General features: G+C 41.5%; 1 protein-coding gene across 1 annotated transcript in view; it reads right to left on the bottom strand.

Moving 5' to 3' along the window:
* The window catches only part of LOC138960242 (uncharacterized), a 250,814-nt gene that overhangs the window by 158,643 nt on the left and 69,277 nt on the right, over window positions 1-22,894 (bottom strand). The gene's annotated exons all lie outside the window — the stretch shown is intronic.

Genomic DNA, 22,894 nt, shown 5'->3' with positions numbered 1-22,894 from the left:
TTCATTTATACATTTTGACAGAAAAAAGAAAATACAAAAGAAAAATTAACACATCTGTGTGGGATTAAATCAAACGTCGATTTGTGTTACTAAAAGTTACTGACCACCATGTGCATGCGAACATGCTTGCTGCCCCCCCCCCCCCCCTCCACATCGTAATCGTATCGGCTCTGTCTCATTTTGCCCACCACCCTCCACCTCTCCCCAGGACCCCCCCCCCCCCCCACCTTCCTTTTCAGTAAATAGCCCTCTCAGTCGGAGCGGCAGTTGTCGCCACTACGCATCAGACTTTTTTTGAATAATTATGTTGCGGTTTTTAGTATCTCCTTTACAAAGCTGATCTGATAATTAACTATCTTTTTTTTTTTGCAAGCAAACGACAAATTCGCCTCAAAAAATGTTATTGACAGTGCATATAGAAAAGGTAGCAAAAACAACTTGCGGGGACAAAGTGGGCGAGGGGAGAGCCTGGGTGGTCAAACGGGGGCCGTGCCATGCCATATGTCACCTGCTGGTTTAAACGAAAGGTTTAAAGGAACATATATCGCACACAATATTTTGATCTTTTGATCAGTCAACCATCAATTGTGTACATCAACCCCAACAGTGTTGTTGTCCAAAAATAAAGAATTGCATTCTGTCCTCAAACTGAACGGTAGTTCAAAGTTAAAGGGATATTGACCAAATGCTTTTGAGGAACATAAAAACACTCTCCCCAAATAAAACGCAAAAAAACACCCCCACAAAATAAATAAATAAAGAAAGAAGCAAAAGATTTACAGGAAATTAATTATGTTTCCTGGTATGCTAGCGCGCTGTTTTTATTTTATTGTATAATAAGCATGCTGATACCGGGATGCATATACGTTAAATGTAAATGATATAATGCTGACTATCTAAATGTGAATCAAAAACAAGAAAGTAGGTTTTTTTTTAATTTTTTGTTTAATTTAAATGTGAACCAGAAAAGATGCATTTCTTTTAAATTGATGGCGCCGTCAAAAACAAAAACTAAATTCTTGGTTACAAAATCAAATGAATCTTAGTAGTCGATAGTTTAGTACTATTTGTCACTTTATTAGAGGTGGTTTGACTGGTTGCCGACTTCCTCCGCTTTAATTCCTTTTCAGTTTTATCTGTACACTCTTTGTTTTCATGCGATACGTGTAACACTTTTCCGACCTCGCACATGATGGACAGCATTCATTGGAGCGATATGTTTTCACCGGGTTTTCGCAAAATTGTTTTCTGCCACGCTATTATCGATTACCTCAAATTAAATTAAAAAAGAAAAAGAAAAACTCCGGACAAGCGCACAAGGTAGAACCAGCGGTCAGTGCATGGGACTGCAAAAGTGCACGTGTGCGTATGCGTGTGAATACATTTTTTTTTTTAAAAACTAGTTAGTGTCAATATCGATCGAACGATGTCATTTCGATCACGTTTCAGTTTAGCGGACAAGCGTAATCGGATTCAACATACGCATACACACTCACATAGTCGGGAAGAGTCGTCGAACAGGGAAAAAAATGACAAGTAAAATATTGTAAATTGAAAAATGTTTGTGTAATTTTGCGATGAGACAGAGACAATCTGGGAAGGAAGTTTATACCCAAGTAATACTATCGAACGGGTTAGTCCGTAAGCTGCGGACAAATATTCTTACTCAAAGAGAAAAATGAAACAGGATTTTTTCAGTAAATGTAAGCTTACAGGGCTGCCGATGGGGAAAGACTGAACCACCTAAACAAATAGCAGTTCACATCGTTGATGATCTCAGTCCTCAGTCCACAAACTTCGGTCCATTAGGAAGTAGCCCTGTTGATTTGCTAGATTAACATCACATCACTCGCTACCCGAACCGATTTTTATTGAAAATAAACACTTTTTTAAGCTCAGATATAATTTATCTGTAAGTTACATCACGTCTACAGTCGTTGACACAATCTAAAAAACTCTATCAAATTACTCCGCCAAAGTTCCGACAAACTTACTACACATATATGCGTCGTCTGCATGTGCGTGCGCGCGCAGTCCGGGGCGTGGCTTATTAAAAAAAAAAAAAAAACCCGTATTAGTCTTTTTTTTTTTTAAGAGTTAAATTCAGATAGCACTTCATTTGGACAGCCTTGAGAAAACGGCCGTACAATACGTGTATATCTTCTTTTATCGAGAAGGAGATTAACAGCGGTGGGTTTCAGTCATGCTTTCTAACGCCAGCTTCAATTTCAAGATAATGTTAGGAGATTTCAAAATGCAAGGGGGTGGGGGTATAGAGTTGGGGGGGGGGGGGTAGATTTTCTCTGAATCGTTTATAAGGAAGGAATGTGTTTTTTTAGACCCCAATCGTCAATGTTGAAGGTCCGGTATTAAAACTTGCCCAGTGTCTGACAAAATTAGACTCAGTTTTAAAATTACCCTTGACAATTTGTGCGTGAGACAGACTGATTGCCGAACGGAAAATGGAATCACTCATGTGGCGCAGTGAAGTGTAGCCAAGTACCTGCTATGTCCTTCAGCAGAAGTGGCGGAGTGCCTGTCATCTGTTTCTCATTTAGTGGCCTCACAGTGGCCGAAGATTGGATTTGATGTGACTTTGTAGTACACACTTGTGAGCGTGATCTGGTAATTTCCCTCTCGCTTGCGTCTGACTTTCCCGTCTTAAGCTAACATACGAGAACAAACATAATTGCAAAATTGCAAGGATCGACCTCCTTGCATGAAAGTCAACAACACTTTGTTATTTTCTCATTGTATAGAAATGTGACAGCAGCCCACAGGGTTATCTGTGTTCGTACACGCCGAAGTCTGTTCACTCGAAATCGTTCTGACAATTATGTTTTATGTTCAAAGATATGTTTAAATTCAAATTCCAACGACAAAAAAAAAGAGAGAGAGAGAGAGAGAGAGAGAAGAGAGAGAGATTGAGAGAGAACAGAGACAGACAGACAGACAGAGAGAGAGAGACAGACAGACACAGACTGACAGAGAGACAGACAGAGACAGACAGACAGACAGACAGACACAGACAGACACAGACAGAGAGAGACAGAATCAAATGTAAAGCGAACTGTTTAAACCTGTTGCGATAATTAATGTACAGTTCTGTAAAAATAAACTGTACTCTTAGTGCCCGACCGAGCCACTCTCCCCAACTACGTCGCGGTTATCTGACGCTCTCTCTACGTCGTGCCTCTGCGTGCCTCCATTACAGAGAAATGGAAGGTGAAAATCTTTGTGTCAGTTTGACTCTTGATTTTAAACAAGTCGCGTAAGGCGAAAATACAACATTTAGTCAAGCTGTCGAACTCACAGAATGAAACTGAACGCTATGCAATTTTTCAGCAAGACCGTATACTCGTAGCATCGTCAGTCCACCGCTCATGGCAAAGGCACTGAAATTGACAAGAAGAGCGGGGTAGTAGTTGCGCTGAGAAGGATAGCACGCTTTTCTGTACCTCTCTTTCTGAGCGTGTTTTTAATCCAAACATATCATATCTATATGTTTTTGGAATCAGGAACCGACAAGGAATAAGATGAAAGTGTTTTTAAATTGATTTCGAAAATTTAATTTTGATCATAATTTTTGTAATTTTAATTTTCAGAGCTTGTTTTTAATCCAAATATAACATATTTATATGTTTTTTTAATCAGAAAATGATGAAGAATCAGATGAACGTAAATTTGAATCGTTTTATAAAAAAAATAGGCCTATTTTTTTTTTACAATTTTCAGATTTTTAATGACCAAAGTCATTAATTAATTTTTAAGCCACAAAGCTGAAATGCAATACCGAAGTCCGGGCTGTAAAAGTTGTTTCAATTTGTTTCCATTTAAAACGTCCGCTACTGGCACCTCAGTCGGACCATACATAACACTCTGAGAAGTAACCAAAGTGTTTTCTTTTAAAGTAATTTGTAACTCTCCGCTCCGCACGCCAACCAAAACAATTCCTGGGAGACGCCTACATCGTTCGGAAAAAAAACCCACAAAAAACTGTTCCGAGCCAGGACTGAACTAGAAAGGGTTTCCATGACCACGGACGTAGCTTTGTGCCGAGGCTGATCACGTGGTCAGGTTGACCAATGGCAACGCGACCCTTTTACGGCCTCTCTATTGTCCAATGTGTGTACTCTATGACCCCTTGAAAACTTCAGCGATTGGTGTGAAGTGTACTCTTTAGAGAGGATGAGTTCAGCGGTTAATTGCTTTTAACATACTTACCTGAACAGGTTATAGGCCATTATCTCGAGATGCCTTGCTTTCGGCAACAGTTCTTTGAATCCCTCCCTCCCTCTCTCCATCTTCTCTCTACCAGTCTGTTTCTCTCTTTGTTTCTCTCTCTTTTTCACACTTTTCAACCATTAACTATTCATATTCATTTGCATAATGTAGAGCAGTCCCTAATTGGGCGACAGTTGGCTGTTAAAAGGAAAACACATAAAACAAACCAAAAAAGAACACTTTTGTAAGCTTACTACATTACTTTTGAAAAAAAACATCATTGGGTTCATTTCGCGTCATTTTGCTTTCGTCAACAGGAAAGTTTTTGTAATGCCTCTCTCCACCTCCCCATATGCTCCCCTCCCCCATTTCTGTCTCTGTTTTTTACATTTAGTCAAGTTTTGACTAAATGTTTTAACGTAGAGGGGGAATCGAGACGAGGGTCGTGGTGTATGTGCGTGCGTGCGTGTGTGCGTGTGTGTGTGTGTGTCTGTGTGTGTGTGTAGAGCGATTCAGACTAAACTACTGGACCGATCTTTATGAAATTTGACATGAGAGTTCCTGGGTAGGAAATCCCCAGACTTTTTTTTCCATTTTTTTGATAAATGTCTTTTATGACGTCATATCCGGCTTTTCGTGAAAGTTGAGGCGGCACTGTCACGCTCTCATTTTTCAACCAAATTGGTTGAAATTTTGGTCAAGTAATCTTTGACAAAGCCCGGACTTCGGTATTGCATTTCAGCTTGGTGGCTTAAAAATTAATTAATGACTTTGGTCATTAAAAATCTGAAAATTGTAAAAAAAAAAATAAAAATTTATAAAACGATCCACATTTACGTTCATCTTATTTTCCATCACTTTCTGATTCCAAAAACATATAAATATGTTATATTTGGATTAAAAAAAAGCTCTGAAAATTAAATATATAAAAATTATTATCAAAATTAAGTTGTCCAAATCAATGTAAAAACACTTTCACCTTATTCCTTGTCGGTTCCTGATTCCAAAAACATATAGATATGATATGTTTGGATTAAAAACACGCTCAGAAAGTTAAAACAAAGAGAGGTACAGAAAAGCGTGCTATCCTTCTTAGCGCAATTACTACCCCGCTCTTCTTGTCAATTTCACTGACTTTGCCATGAGCGGTGGACTGACGATGCTACGAGTATACGGTCTTGCTGAAAAATGGCATTGCGTTCAGTTTCATTCTGTGAGTTCGACAGCTACTTGACTAAATGTTGTATTTTCGCCTTACGCGACTTGTTTACATTTAGTCAAGTTTTGACTAAATGTTTTAACGTAGAGGGGGTAATCGAGACGAGGGTCGTGGTGTGTGTGTGTGTGTGTGTGTGTGTCTGTGTCTGTGTCTGTGTCTGTATGTGCGTGTGTGTGTGTAGAGCGATTCAGACCAAACTACTGGACCGATCTTTATGAAATTTGACATGAGAGTTCCTGGGTAGGAAATCCCTGGACATTTTGTTCATTTTTTTGATAAATGTCTTTGATGACGTCATATCCGGCTTTTCCTGAAAGTTGAGGCGGCACTGTCACGCCCTCAGTTTTGGTTGAAATTTTGGTCAAGTAATGTTCGACAAAGCCCGGACTTCGGTATTGCATTTCAACTTGGTGGCTAAAAAATTAATTAATGACTTTGGTCATTAAAAATCTGAAAATTGTAAACAAAATATTTTTTTTATAAAACGATCCAAATTTACGTTCATCGTATTCTCCATCATGTTCTGATTCCAAAAACATATAAATATGTTATATTCGGATTAAATACAAGCTCTGAAAATTAAATTTATAAAATTTATTATCAAAATTAAATTTTCGAAATCAATTTAAAACACTTTCATCTTATTCCTTGTCGGTTCCTGATTCCAAAAACATATATATATGATATGTTTGGATTAAAAACACGCTCAGAAAGTTAAAACGAAGAGAGGTACAGAAAAGCGTGCTATCCTTCTCAGCGCAACTACTACCCCGCTCTTCTTGTCAATTTCACTGCCTTTGCCGTGAGCGGTGGACTGACGATGCTACGAGTATACGGTCTTGCTGCGTTGCATTGCGTTCAGTTTCATTCTGTGAGTTCGACAGCTACTTGACTAAATATTGTATTTTCGCCTTACGCGACTTGTTTTTCTTCTCGTGTCCCTTTGCTTGTTTGTAAGTTAGTTTGTTGATTTTCTGTTTGTTTTAATTACTGTTGATGAATTGTACGCTCTTAATATATGTTTTACGCGCAAAGTAAACATTTATTGCCGGCGTAAAATTGAAAATATTGATTACGCCTTCCTAGGCAAACCTGAGGTGGTGATCCAAATCATTGATACGTATTGGAAGGACTTCATTTACAAATAAAGAAATAAATAAGCCGTTTTAGTGATTTTTCCCCGGCGACATCCACCTTTCGAAGCCCAAGAGACATTCGCAGTGATGTAATTTGGAAACATCTGAAATAACTAACTGTAAAATGCTCCGTTACCGTTGCCGATTATTTCTTTTCATACAAACAGGATTTCACCTTCTGGCGATAATCTCTTTTGCGTTTGATTCTTGATTCTTTAAATTAATTTTTTCAGTGCTATTTAGTTGTAATCCATTACCCAAGCAGATGAAACCCGTGTGAATAACTGAACACTTAGACACTGATGTTCAGATGGTACGTGTGTGGTTACATAATTACAATAACCAAAATTGCAACCCGAACTGTCCAGTGAAGTGCTTTTCCAAGTTGCATGTGAGTGTGTGATTGTGTCTGTTCGGAGCGCTTCTAAGAAATTGTAAAAGTTTATGCGTAAGCATTTGCGATTTTCCGTTTTTGTACTTTTTCGTCAGTTTTCAGCAAACTCAGTTATATCATGTCACATTAGTGTGTGTTTCTCTTTTCTTTTATTTTTTCGTGTGTGTGTGTGTGTGTGTGTGTGTGTGTGTGTGTGTGTGTGTGTGTGTGTGTGTGTAGTTAGTTGTGTTTTTTTTCAAAGATTTGTTTTTAGCCAAGTTGATAGAGCGCTTGGGCGACTTACTTAAAAAACAAAAACAAAACTTCCCTTTTTTTTCCAACTAAGATCCTTTATACTCGTTTTAGGAATGGGTATGCTAAGTACATTTTTCTTGGCGAATTGTTGTGTTAGCTAAGCAACATTACGTGAATCGTTAAAACATGTGGGTTTTGTTTTTTAAAGTATTCCCCGCTTAACGAATTAAGATTTCTATGCAAAACAACGTGTGTTAACCCCATGTACAAAAACAGTACATGTAGTACATGCTTGAAAGTGCAGAGTGCTGTTGCGTCCAAAGAATTGAGTATTTCAGTAATTATGTCGACTGGTGATAAACACACATACAAACACGCGCACGCATTAACAAATCATAGAGAAACAAGCAAACAATTCGCAGAACAAACGTATATTAATGTGTGTGCATGCGTGAACGCGTGCATTCGTTTGCTTGACTAACTGACAATGTCAATCACGCTTTTAGAAGAGAACCGCTGATTTCAACGTGGTATGGCTTTTACGCGGTCTTATGAGCCTTCTGTAAGACGGGCAGCGTTCGGCCTGTAACAAAACAGACCATCCAATAAACACCAGCGAAGATTTCATTGACGCGGCGGTCAAGTGTTTTGAGTGAAGTGGGCGGAGCGTTGGGTTTATCACATGACCATTTGGGCCAATGGATGAATGTATTTAGTATGTGCGCTACTTTACTGGCGGACCACGAAGCTCGAAGAAGGTGTCAACTTGATTTCTTCATGCAATAAATCGTTGGCAGAAAAAAATGTTGCCCTTGGTGGAACGGGAGCCGCTCAGAAGAGGCGTGATAGAACTTGTGCGCGGTTCATGCATACACAACAATCATTTTTCTTTCAAGGTTTTATTTAACACTATGTGTTCGTAAAAACCGTTGCTCAACAACAAAAATAAATTAATTAATATTTTTCATCCTATACATGCCGCTACAGAAGCACACAGGGAGAGGTAGACGCGGCGAGTCGTGTCGTCTGTGAGGTAACGATCGTGTCAAATCATAGTATCTGTTAACGACGCGCCGAACCAAGGTCAGGGGGTGGAGACAGGGGTAAAGAAGAAAAAATATGTGTATTCAGATTCATTCTTCTTTCAGTTGATCAGCTTACTTGACTTCTATTTCCCGAAAGTTTTTTTTGTTTTGTGCGCAAAATTATCGATTGTTGTCGTTGTGGTATAGTTGGTTGTCGATATTTTTTCTTCTCAACACTTCTTCTTCTTCTTGGCGTTCGCAGAGGACATCACTGGCTTGATTTGTTTAATGATATATGTAGCAGGCAGCACACGTCTGTTTCAGAAATCGTTTGAACGTCTGAATTCTGTTATGATACAACAATATAGATGATATACAACTTTTACATGAGAGAAGAAAGTCAAACATTATCTACCTAGAACATGTTGTCTTGTTAAGTTAGCATGCGTATTTTGTGTTCTATGCTATTCCTACTCATGCAGATGTCGAGTGCATTTGAGGTAGAAAAATAACAACAACCGGCAGTTTTGTCGCGACATTTCTCGCAATAATGTTTTGGTAAAGTTTACTTCCTCGTCCGGATTTTCATATGTAATTTTCCATGATGTTCGACCTGCAGCCGACTGCGAATTACTCTTAAATGTTTTGAAAGTTGCAACGCAAGTAAGCGTTTCTATCTTTCCATGAACTTTTGTTGTTGTAGTATATCATTATGACATATCTGGGCCCCGGCCGAGATTCGAACCCGCGACCCTAGGATCACAAGTCCACAACCTGAGCTACCCGGGCTCCCTTGAAGCCAATCGGTGTGTTTGAATCTTTAGTCCGATCGTGCAATCAAACCTGTCCAATGAAAGCTTGTCCACCACTTTGTCTATAACGACCACACGAAATATATATATATATATATTTTTTAACATATTGTAAAGTTTTGACTAAATGTTTTAACTTAGATGGGGAATCGTGACTAGGGTTGTGGTGTAGGGCCTACGTAGTACGTGTCTGTGGGTCTGTGGGTCTGTGTGTATGTATGTGTAGAGCCATTCAGAGAAAACTACTGGACTACTGGAGGATACATTTCTTTGATGACGTAATATCTGGCATTTTGTACAAGTTTTGGTGGCACTGTCACACCCTCATTTTTGGATTCATTTGATTAAAATTCTGTAAAAATAACTTTCGACAAAATCCGGACAACAGGATTGCATTTCAGGATTAAAGCTTGCAAATTATTTTTTGAGTTTGGCCATTAAAAGTCAGAAAATTGTATTTAAAAATAAAATGTGATGAATCGATCCAAAAAGATGTAATCTTATTCTTGATCATTTTCTGATTCCATAAACAAATCTATGTGTATCGATTGAACACTGGATTTCCCTTCTTTGAGCTATGTGACGTCAGAGGCCGACAAAACGTCTGTTTAGGCGGCCAGCCGAGACTACAAAATAGTGCATGTTTGTGTGCGTTCAATCATGAAAACTACAAGAAATTCTACCCAGATACATAAATTTTATTTGTATTTTTTTACCAAAATATGACAATTTACACATATCTCGACAGTCGTTCACCTCGACCGCTAGCGCGGTCTCGGAGGAACACTGACTGTTTCGATCTGTGTAAAATGTCCTATTTTGGTCAAAAATACATACAACGTTTAATGTCCTGTTTGGATTAAAACAAGCTCGAAAAAAAATTAATATACAATAGAAAAAGCACAATTTTATAAGAAGCGCTTTACACTACTGCGCTATACTGGCTTTCTGTGGCGTGAACGCGATAGCGGTCGCCGTCAGGTATGAAATCGACACAGGTATTGAGTTTTGTCTTCGTATTGTCTTTCATAATGTGAGTTCGAAGGGTTGACTGAATGTATTAATTTCGTCTACGCGACATGTTTTAAGATATTGCTTACTTGTCAACTGCGATCACATGTCTAAACGGACTGCGGCTGCCAGTTTCGGCCCAAACTAACGTTCACAACCTGTCTTTCACAACCTTTAAAATCATGTTTGTTTTAAATTTATTTTTTTAATTACATTGTACTATCTCTACATCACCAATACATAAAATTCATACACTACCATCTCGCTATACCGACTGCTAAACGTATCAGACGGACGGGACGGCTCTCAGTTAGCCGAATGCAATCACGTTGTCTTCTGCGCTTGAGTGCACCCCATACACACCTCTTGACATACTCTTGACATACTCTTGAAAGCGATAAGACACCACCCGAGTAGCCAACGGCGGCTTTCTTTAATTGCGATAACAACTCGGGTAGACAGTTTCAAACTGTCGTTAAAGACAGGTCCAACTACACTTACTTTTAAGATGTTACATTATGGAGGTCAAAATGGCCAATTTTCTGTAGTTTTTTTTGGAACAATCTATCCTGTTATTGTATTAAAAAAAGAAGCTTTAATTTTTCGGCACTATATTTGATTATGGTGGACTCAGTGGAACTCATTCTGATAAGCATCGCTCCACGGCTATTGCCAGTTGTCTCTCTGACCGGACGCTACAGTCCTACGCGAATCTATATAAAAAAAAAAAGAATACAGAGTTATCTCCCATATGTTTTTCGCGAGCACTGATCTAAATTTGAGATCAGTGTTCGCGAGACGAAAATGATTGCAGATTGGCCGACTTCGACAGTGATCTCCGTTCTGTTCTTCACAGTTATGATAAAGACATCGTTCTAAGGTCAAAACAAGTCGAAATTTTGGGACTGCTGCCGGAAGGAGACCGTAATATATGGTTTCATCTCTGTCAACTGGTTACAGAAAAAATCGTCTGCTCCAGTGAGCGCCGAAACCAAACGGTTGATTATCACGTGACACTTTTGTCATATTTAGAATTGTTTGCACAGTAAATACAGCCGCGAAAAATAGCTCGCTTGAAACTGTCTTACATTTCAATTCCTTCGTAATTTTAAAATGACAAAACACCATGAAAAATCATTATCGACGATCGCGAATCTGCTTATATCAATAATACATTACAAAAAGCTCTAAATATGCACACACACACACAAAAATCGGTTTCCTTGCCAGACAAGGAATCTCAAGGCATCCTGTCAGGGAGAGAATGACCTGAACTCCTTTTGACCTGAGTTCAAGATGAGTGGAACTGTCCTAACATTCTCAGAGAATTATTTTCAAAGTTTATGTTTGTTTTAAACATTAATATGTGAAAACAGAATTAAGGTAGGTGATCAGCGATGCTGTCAAAACTACTCACATTACGTCATATATGGCTGGTTTTTAGTGTTGATATTTTTGTTTCGAGCGACAGATTGACTGATTTGTTTCATATCGCTTAACCGGTATTTATTGTGGGTTTTTTTAAACATTTTTTATTAGGTGTTTTTTGTGTTTGTTGTTGTTGTTGTTGTTGTAAGCACGCTGCTGGATTACACACACACACACATACACACACGGTTGAGTCTGCAGGTGACCCGTCTGCAGTTTTACTAGATATTGCTCGTCGTCGGCGTGTGCTCTTTCAGTAGATATTTTTGTCTTTCTTTGCATCCACATTGTGACACAGTGAAGCCGTCCACGCTGGGTGGTGGGGGTGGTTTGGACTCGATAGATAAAATATTACGATTTTTAGCATAAAGAAAACAAATCCGAATTTTTGAGCGATGGGACAATAAAATAATGAAAAGAATTAAATAAATCTAATTGATCCCTTGACGTTGGGGTAGCGCAACTCTGTTGCTACTAGCTTTCTTCTGGGAGAATGCGACCCGAATTTCCCAGCGACGGGAAAATACATTAATGACAAAAACATCTTATAGATCCCTTGACTTCGGGGTATCGCGACTTTGTTGCTGCTAGCTTTTCTCTGCGAGGAAGCGCCCGAATTTCCCAGCGATGGGACAATAAAGTAATGAGAGAAAAAAAATCTAATATATCCCTTGACTTTGGGGTAGTGCGACTCGGTTGCTGATAGCTTTTCACTGGGAGGAAGCGACCCGAATTTCCCAGCGAATAGACAATAAAGTAATGAAAAACAACAATCTAATATATCCCTTGACTTTGAGGTAGCGTGTCTCTGTTGCTGCTAGCTTTCCACAGGGAGGAAACGCCCCGAATTTCCCAGTGATTGGACAATGAAGTAAAGAAGAAAAAACATCTGATAGATCCCCTGATTTGGAGGAAGCGCGACTTTGTTCCTGCTAGCCTTCCATTGGGGGGAATTGACCCGAATATCCCAGCGATGGGACAAAAAAGTAATGAAATAAGAATCAAAACATTTAATAGATCCCTTGACTTAATTTGGAGATGACAAGAAAATATCGGGCGTATTTACGTGATTTGTAAATCGCGGGGCGATTGTTTTACATTTTTACGAATCACGGGTTAACACGCTCGCATATTACGTCTTCTATGCTATTCCTTCTGATTCTTTCTTTATTTGGTGTTTAACGTCGTTTTCAACCACGAAGGTTATATCGCGACGGGATTCCTTCTGATGCAGGTGTCGATCGCATTTACGATCAAAAACAGGAGTTTTTGCGTCAATTACTAAGGGCATTATGCCAAAAAGCGCTGTATGTCAGCAAGGACTTGTTAGTTTGCTTTGAAACTTTCCGAATATTTTGCCTACATACTACATGTAAGCTACTACGGGTAGTACATAGACAAATTGAACGAAATGACATAGGAATTAATGCCTTAATTTGGGTGCGTAAATTGTCGCAATAATTTGTTGCCGAAGGATTTTAATAGATATGCGCGGAGCGGAATGTATATGGCCTTTCTGATTCCTTATTGAAAACATTTAATAGATCCCTTGACTTTGGAGATGACAAGAAAATATCCGGCGCATTTACGTGATTTGTAAATCGCGGGGCGATTGTTTTACATTTTTACAAATCACGGATTCACACGCTCGCATATTTTGTGTTCTATGCTATTCCTTCTGATGCAGGTGTCGATCGTATGTGCGGTCAAAAACGGGAGTTTTTTTGCGTTAATTACGAGGGGCATTATGCGAAAAAGCGCTGTATGTCAGCAAGGACTTGTTAGTTTGCTTTGAAACTTTCCGACTATTTTGACTACATACTACATGTACTACGGGTAGTAGCATAGACAAATTGAACAAAATGACATGGGAATTAATGCCTTAATTCGGATGCGTAATTTGTCGCAATACTTTGTTGGTGAAGTTTGTTTATACAACTCCTGCAATGCAACCGAGGGGTGGATTAAATCTAGTTGATTATTTTTAGACAAGTGAGAAATTAGAACGAACTACTTTGATTAAACCCAAAAATCACACGTGGATTATTCGAAGTAAGAATAAAGAGGGTTAAAAAATAATCAACACTAGAATTTATTTTTAGAACATTTGAAACCCAGACGATTGGACCCTGTTGCGGAAGAATACGTACAATGTTGACTCAAAACTGTAACAACAATGGCTGACGTGTATGACTAGTCGACAGACGATGCCATTTGCTTTGTGTGTGTTTTTGTTGTTGCTTACTGTACATGACATACATTACGTGTAAAATCCAGTTCTTTAACAGGCAACAAACCTTGCACATTTCCAGAAGCTGCAATCTGAAGCGACCTATCTCTGATTCTAGCAGACGATCTCTCCAATGTTTAACACAAAATCAGCAAACTCTCCTGTCACATAGAACGTCCATTAGGCCCTATATAGTGCAATGTTGAAATGAAGTTACCGGTCTGAAACATTTAGTCGTTTCTTCTGAGACAATCCTTGTTCTCTTATCATCTACAGATTTACCGCAGTCTTCACCACGCGAATTCACAACAGTCAGACTTTCGAACATGTACATACAATCTACGTAGGCAAGCATGATACGTCATGACGTCATATGATTCCTAGCATATATTGACGTAATGCTAAACATCCGGTTATCCCGAGTTTTCTCCGTAATACATGTCCGTGGGTTTTTCAATGTTCGGTTATTTCCGTGGCTTCATGCGGAAAGGGAACCGTCGTCTGCAATCAACGACATGGACCATTCTGGTCCTTGCTGCTGACAAAAACATGATTTTAACACAGAATGTAATGTCAGAATAGCTATATAAATGCTATTGTGTTTTAATCGTAGCAATGGGGTCCGATATTTAGACGAGACAAGTATAATGCCGACGAGTCGGAGACTAAGAATAAAGTAAAAGAATAGGAACTATTTGAATGACGCGCATTTGACACTCTGAGTGATTAGGCTGAAATGAAATTGCCTACAAAATGTCGTCTGCATGACTGCATGTTCGACCCGTGTTGTTCGTTGTATAAATAGCTTAAACAATGACAACTCGTTGATTACTGGAAAATAAACCACTCGTGGGTATTTGCAGCCGCTTGGTAATTCACTCGTGTGCTCCGCACACTCGTGAATTACCAAGCGGCTGCAAATACCCACTCGTGGTTTATTTTCCAGTAATCAACTCGTGGTCATTGTTTAAGCTCTATTTAATTCACTATAAGGTTCAACTGACGACGAGGCACTGCCAAGAACACGTTTGTCTTTTGAAGATACAGAAAGAAAGCCCCGGACAGCACAGCGTCCAGCAGACCGCATTTCTGTTAAAAACAAGGAGTGAAAAACTAGGGTGGATTTTTTTTTTCTGGAGGTGAACTGTTCTTCCATCTAGCGGCATCGGCTGTGAAGCGTTGAGAAGGCTATCGAGGTTGAATTCTGCAGAGAAAAGGAAGACGTTTTTAGGAGACGAGAGAACTGACCTCAGGGCGAGGCAGGGCTGAAATTGATGAATGAGGTGGTTACACACTGTGCACTAAAGGGAATCAAGTTAGGTAACAGAGGAGCACGAGAGAGATAGATGGGGAAAAAGAGTAGTTGTTGGGGTCAGAGGGAAGTCGGTGAGTGTGTGTGTGTGGGAAGGGTAGTCGGTGAGTGCGTGTGTGTGAGAAGGGTAGTCGGTGAGTGTGTGTGTGTGTGGGAAGGATAGTCGGTGAGTGGGTGTGTGTGGGAAGGATAGTCGGTGAGTGTGTGTGTATGAGAAGGGTAGTCGGTGAGTGTGTGTGTGTGGGAAGGGTAGTCGGTGAGTGTGTGTATGTGGGAAGGGTAGTCGGTGAGTGTGTGTGTGTGTGAAGGGTAGTCGGTGAGTGTGTGTGTGTGGGAAGGGTAGTCGGTGAGTGTGTGTGTGAAGGAAGGGTAGTCGGTGAGTGTGTGTGTTTGTGGGAAGGGTAGTCGGTGAGTGTGTGTGTGTGTGAGAAGGGTAGTCGGTGAGTGTGTGTATGTGGGAAGGGTAGTCGGTGAGTGTGTGTGTGTGGGAAGGGTAGTCGGTGAGTGTGTGTATGTGGGAAGGGTAGTCGGTGAGTGTGTGTGTGTGAGAAGGGTAGTCGGTGAGTGTGTGTGCGTGTGAGAAGGGTAGTCGGTGAGTGTGTGTGTATGTGGGAAGGGTAGTCGGTGAGTGTGTGTGTGTGTGGGAAGGGTAGTCGGTGAGTGTGTGTGTGTGAGAAGGGTAGTCGGTGAGTGTGTGTGTGTGTATGTGGGAAGGGTAGTCGGTGAGTGTGTGTGTGTGAAGGGTAGTCGGTGAGTGTGTGTGTGTGTGAAGGGTAGTCGGTGAGTGTGTGTGTGTGGGAAGGGTAGTCGGTGAGTGTGTGTGTGGGGGAAGGGTAGTCGGTGAGTGTGTGTGTGTGGGAAGGGTAGTCGGTGAGTGTGTGTGTGTGTGTGTGGGAAGGGTAGTCGGTGAGTGTGTGTGTGTGTGGGAAGGGTAGTCGGTGTGTGTGTGTATGTGGGAAGGGTAGTCGGTGAGTGTGTGTGTGTGTGAAGGGTAGTCGGTGAGTGTGTGTGTGTGGGAAGGGTAGTCGGTGAGTGTGTGTGTGTGGGAAGGGTAGTCGGTGAGTGTGTGTATGTGGGAAGGGTAGTCGGTGAGTGTGTGTGTGTGGGAAGGGTAGTCGGTGAGTGTGTGTGTGGGGGAAGGGTAGTCGGTGAGTGTGTGTGTGTGTGAAGGGTAGTCGGTGAGTGTGTGTGTGTGGGAAGGGTAGTCGGTGAGTGTGTGTGTGGGGGAAGGGTAGTCGGTGAGTGTGTGTGTGTGAAGGGTAGTCGGTGAGTGTGTGTGTGTGGGAAGGGTAGTCGGTGAGTGTGTGTGTGTGGGAAGGGTAGTCGGTGAGTGTGTGTGTGTGTGTGTGGGAAGGGTAGTCGGTGAGTGTGTGTGTGTGTGGGAAGGGTAGTCGGTGAGTGTGTGTGTGTATGTGGGAAGGGTAGTCGGTGAGTGCGTGTGTGTGAGAAGGGTAGTCGGTGAGTGTGTGTGTGTGTGGGAAGGGTAGTCGGTGAGTGTGTGTGTTTGTGGGAAGGGTAGTCGGTGAGTGTGTGTGTGGGGGAAGGGTAGTCGGTGAGTGTGTGTGTGTGGGAAAGATAGTCGGTGAGTGTGTGTGTATGAGAAGGGTAGTCGGTGAGTGTGTGTGTGTGGGAAGGGTAGTCGGTGAGTGTGTGTATGTGGGAAGGGTAGTCGGTGAGTGTGTGTGTGTGTGAAGGGTAGTCGGTGAGTGTGTGTGTGTGGGAAGGGTAGTCGGTGAGTGTGTGTGTGTGGAAAGGGTAGTCGGTGAGTGTGTGTATGTGGGAAGGGTAGTGGGTGAGTGTGTGTGTGTGGGAAGGGTAGTCAGTGTGTGTGTGAGTGTGTGAAGGGTAGTCGGTGAGTGTGTGTGTGGGGGAAGGGTAGTCGGTGAGTGTGTGTGTGTGGGAAGAGTAGTGTCGGGTGGGGTTGGGGCGGGGTTGGCTTTGGGCGATAGCAGAGTTTTAGAATCTATCTGTTTTCCTAGCATAATTATGCTCCATCTAGAGAGTCCCGGGACCCCAACATTCATGTATGGAGGGTCATTGGACCCCTCAGTGGAACTGTATAGGGTCCGAAGGCCAAGAGGTTCGTATTTTTATTTTCGGAATGCACATTCCTCGCTGAAGCTCTTCGTTTTAACACACACACACACACACACACACACACACACACACGCGCACACACGCACGCACGCACCCACGCACGCACACACACACTCACACACACACTCACACACACACACTAACACACGCACACGCACACACACACACACACACACACATACACACTCAAACTCACACACACACACACACACACACACACCCACGGTCGTTTTGCCTTCTGTTTCGTGATGGTAAAAACGCTACGAAAAGGTTACGATTTACATGACAAATACAGTTAAAGGAGCAAGATGCTATTACGATGACATATATATTGTTTCTGAGAAAATATCTTAACACGCACATGTATGAGGAACAGAAGGGTTCGAGGTCTGTGGTTTCTATTTCATTTTGAGAAAGGTTCGATTCACATTGCACCCACAGGTAGAGAGCTAAGATGTTAATCAATCAATCAATCAATCAATCAATCAATCAATATGAGGCTTATATCGCGCGTATTCCGTGGGTACAGTTCTATGCGCAGGGATTTTTATTTTTATTTAATTTTTTTAATGCAATTTATATCGCGCACATATTCAAGGCGCAGGGATTTATTTATGCCGTGTGAGATGGAATTTTTTTTACACAATACATCACGCATTCACAGGTCTTTTTACTTATGGAAGCTGAACATAGCAAGCGAGGGATCTCAGAACAGTGAGGATCTGATGAGTTCAACGATTTTAGGGATTAGGGAGAAAGATGTTAGTACTATGACGCTTTGCATACGGATGCCAATCACAAAAGGCGAGGGAAGCAGACAGGTTCAATGAGAAGGATTTATTTTCGTGTGTGTGTGTGTGTGTGTGTGTGTGTGTGTGTGTGTGTGTGTGTGTGTGTGTGTGTGTGTGTGTGTACCCATGTTTCCACAGGTTTGGTTGCCTAAATCACCATAAGGCAACCATCCACACGTGGATGGCAACCTAAACTCTGGATGGCAACCTAATTGTGTGGATGGTCGCTTCATTTAACACCGTTAAATTGACTTTTTTGACGGAAAGAATGTCATAACAATGTTCAAAATGACATTCTTTCCGTCCACACGTGTGGATGGTTGCCTTATGGTTAAATTGACACCGTTAAATTGACTTTTTTGACGGAAAGAATGTCATAACAATGTTCAAAATGACATTCTTTCCGTCCTCTATAGGCGACGAAATAGGTCAAATTTTGTGCATTTTTTAGTGCAAAATTCTTCGATGCCGGAGCGAGTACTGCACCCAGTGCTGTTGTAGTGCAAGTGCACTAGAAAGGCACTACACCCAGTGCCGCCTCTTAGGTAACCATCCACACTTTAGGTGCGTGTGTGTGTGTGTGTGTGTGTGTGTGTGTGTGTGTGTGTGTGTGTGTGTTTTTGTTTGTTTGCTATTTCTTTGTGAAAGGGACACGACTCACATTTCAATTACCGGTAGAAGAGAAGAATTATTTTCGCAGGATACTACTTTGTCGAAGAGAATGAGCAAGGGATCCGAAACTAATCAGGAACATCGAAGGTCAAAGATAAAGATTAATTCATTTTGTTTTCTATTTCATTGTGTACGACTCAGATTACAATTTCTTGGGAGCAAGATGTTGCAATACAAATTAATGAGCAAAAGATCAGAAAATGATAAGGGACAAAGGGGTTCAAATACAGGGCTAATCTGTGTACGAACACATACAAACACGCATGCACGACCCCCCCCCCCCCCACAACACACGCACGCACATACACACACACACACACACACACACACACACACACACACAAACCGTACATACACACCGCTGGAGGGAAAACATAATCTAAAAAAAAAACAGACAGGCAGAAAGATAGACACAAGGCAGACAGACAGACGGACGGAAAGACAGACAAACAGACAGGCAGAGAGACAGACAAACAGTCGGAAGGACAACTTGATTGGTACTTTCAAAGTGAAAATAAAAGACCTAAGCTTGCTTAAGCACATCTGGTGATAAACATGCTATAGTGAGATAGGATGCATTTGTCTTCATTTGTCTTTGTAGTTGAAAAAGGTCGGATTACCACTTCATCCTCTAGGGACTTGGACGCAGACTATCGTTCAGTGACTGTGTGTGTGGCATTCTGTGCTACACTGCGAGAGAAATAAGCTTATTAGAAGGCTAAGGATGCAATAGGGCGAAATATGATGGCGAAATATATCACATGTGGTGAATGTTTGACTTTATGTATTCGAACTTCTTGGAGGTCTACTATGAGATTCTGCTTTATCTCTGTTATTCTTATGAGCAACTGTTTCTTGTATTTTCAGGCTAACATAAAACTGTACGCACTTTAGAAACGCGGGTCACTTTTTGCCTAGACTGGCTTCAGACAGACATGTACACGTGTGTGCATGAAACACATCCAGTTTCGAAACTCCAACATGGAAAATACTAGCCAAAAAAACCACACACACAAATCCAAAAGCTGACTGGAAGTGTCGCTCTGTTTCCACGGATTTGAAAGAACAACTTATCATTTACACAGCACTCCGGGTCGTGATCTCTTTCTGGTCGCACCTAATCAAACCCGTGAGATCTCGAGACGCAGCAGAACTATGGCTTTTAATCCATGCCTCATATGGCTTCAAATACATGTCCCGACGGCACATGATAATATAAATGACGTGACTCTTTGCAAAGCCTCGAATGACGACTTTCATAATTATACTCTCGAACTGCCTCGACTGTTTGACTGTTTGAATTCTAATTAAGATCAATATGCGAACATGTCTCATAATTTCAGACTAGGCAAATCGTGTTGTAATTGCTTTCAGATTGAATGGTAATATTGCCTTGGTAAAGTGGACATAACAAAAGCTGCGTAAAATGTCGTTAGAGGAACAGATGTGTGCCAGTGATCAAGAATATATATCTAAGAGAACAGACGGGGGCCAAAGAGCTAATTTTTTTACGGCAATAATGAAGGACGGACATTAGGGAGACAACAGACATGGTTGGAGAAAAAGCGTATTCTGTCTAGGGAACTGAAGACATTTCTCAGAGGTCATCATGAAAGAACATCCCTTATTTATTTTATTTTTATTTTTTATTTACGAGGATTTATATCGCGCACGTATCTCACCACACAAGGCGACTCAAGGCGCATGTTACCTATTAATGCCGTGTGAGATTTTTTACACAATATATCACGCATTCACATCGGCCAGTAGATCGACTGCCTTTAGGCGCTGCATCCACCTTTCACGGCCTATTATTCCAGGTCACACGGGTATTTTGGTGGACATTTTTATCTACGCCTATACAATTTTGCCAGGAAAGACCCTTTTGTCAATCGTGGGATCTTTCACGTGCATACCCCAATGTAGTATACACGAAGGGACCTCGGTTTATCGTCTCATCCGAAAGACTAGCACTTGAACCCACCACCTAGGTTAGGAAAGGGGGGAGAAAATTGCTAACGCCCTGACCCAGGGTCGAACTCGCAACCTCTCGCCACCCAGACCTTATTGCGATACAAATTAAGCAATCATTCTTCCGGTAATTACCACGACATCCACATTGCACGTCACAAAACTAATCATTCATATCTCGTCTTGCAAACATTAAGGAAGACGCTGTGATTAGTTACTAAACGTTTCTTACTTTTAATTAGAAGGGGTAGGATTTATGTAGGACAGTATGTTGCTGTATTGCCATGTGTGGGAATAGTTACGAATACAGGTTTATCTAAACCAGTCACAAATCGAGGTGAACAAAAACTAAGAGAGGGGTGCCTGTGGCGACGCTGGAACGTAAGGACTTCAATCCAAAGTTAGCATAAAAAGGAAATCTTTTGATCTAAAAAGAAAAGGTCATACAGCTAAAACAGTCAATGTATATGGCGACTGCGGGGGCAGCTTGCCTAATACCGCAAAGGATCCAAACTAAGGCTGGCTTGGTAAAATACCTTGAGAGATTCCATATTGATTGTAATGGTTTGTTTGTTTGTTTGCTAACGCCCAGTCCACCACGAAGGGCCATATCAGGGCGGTTCTGCTTTGACATTTAACGTGCGCCACACACAAGACAGAAGTCGCAGCACAGGCTTCATGTCTCACCCAGTCACATTATTCTGACACCGGACCAACCAGTCCTAACACTAACCCCATAATACCAGACGCCAGGCGGAGCAGCCACTAGATTGCCAATTTTAAAGTCTTAGGTATGACCCGGCCGGGGTTCGAACCCACGATCTCCCGCTCACTGGGCGAATGCCTTGATTGTAATGGTGGATGAGGCGGAACAAGAGTGTGTTGGAGGGGGAGGGGTGGATTTGATTAATACACCGGGAGACAATCCGCCGTGTGGTGAGGGAAGGGGTACGATGGCAATAAGGGAGTACGTAGGAGTCGAGGGGATGACACGGATGAAAATGATGAATGAGGTTGGAACACACTTCACACCATCGGGATCAGGAACACGGCTTGAAGATGGAGGGAAGAAAAATTGAAGATCGATAGAAATCCTATCGCTTTTCCCTGCAATCACACTGGAAGATGATCTTGATTTCCTGGTCCCAAACTTGACAAAATGTCCAGCAGCTGGCGCGAAACTGCATGCAAGATGTAAGAAGAGGAAAACGTTGAAACTGAGGAAATATAATGACGATAGGTGAGGGGTAGAGTGCGTCAGTGTGTGTGTGTGTGTGTGTGTGTGTGTGTGTGTGTGTGTGTGTGTGTGTGTGTGTGTGTGTGTGTCGGTGTTTGGTTGGGGGTAGTTGATGATATATTTGGTTGGGGGTAGTTCAGTGATGATACATAAGAACCATATGGCTGTAACATGAAGTCGGCGAAGGACGCGATCTGTAGGTCGCAGACTGGACACCAGTCTAGCAGCTGGCGTGATATTGAACGGTGTGAGAAGAGGCAGGAGTTGTATGAACACTGCGGAAGCAACAGATCATTGTTGAAGATGATAGTAGAGATACGATGCTGCACAAGCAAGGACGTTGAGGATTGTGCGAATAGTCGCGGAGGCGGAATAAGCAATTTATACCACAGGAAGTAAGATCTAAAGATGGAAGATCAAAACGATGGGTTTTGAAGACCTGTACATTTAGAAATAAAAAGTATCTTGACTCTCGAGACGATGGAAGTTAGAGGTCCGGAATATGAGAAGTGTACCCCTTAACTAGACATTAATTAAGCCCACCCCCCAAACAACACACAAACAAAAAAACCAAACAAACTGTTGGATTGAAAACAAGTCTCATATCTCCACATGGGTATAAAATAACCGTCGACAAGCGTGTGACTTGAGCCGAAAGAGATGACGCAGAGGGAATTATGGAGGGGTGGGGCGGCCGGCAATTGGGGGCGGTGTGTACATCAGAGGCATTGGTAAATACTTCACCAACGATAAAATAGCTCTGGGCTGAGGCTGAGAGGTTTTGCATAGCTTAGTAGCCACTGACGTCCAAGGGATATATAGAGAATACTAGGGGAAGGGCTCCTAATATGGACCACTTTTTGTTTTATGCTGATAACTAGCTTGTTTTCTTGCGAATAAGTTTCATTTTGTGTATGGTAGTCCTGCTCTCTTAGGTTAACCGTTAGGCCTAATTAGAGTGAAATAGCTTTGATAGATATTCAGCAAAAATTAAATACAGACAAAAACCAAATGGTCCATATTAGGAGCCTGGGCGCCTAATATGGACCACCGAAGCGGCCTTCTCGAATCACTGTAAAAAGCCCCCTATACTTCAAAATA

Source organism: Littorina saxatilis, linkage group LG2, assembly GCF_037325665.1.
Source record: "Littorina saxatilis isolate snail1 linkage group LG2, US_GU_Lsax_2.0, whole genome shotgun sequence".
NCBI classification, from domain to species: Eukaryota; Metazoa; Mollusca; class Gastropoda; order Littorinimorpha; family Littorinidae; genus Littorina; species Littorina saxatilis.
This window is presented reverse-complemented; position numbering and strand designations above follow the sequence as displayed.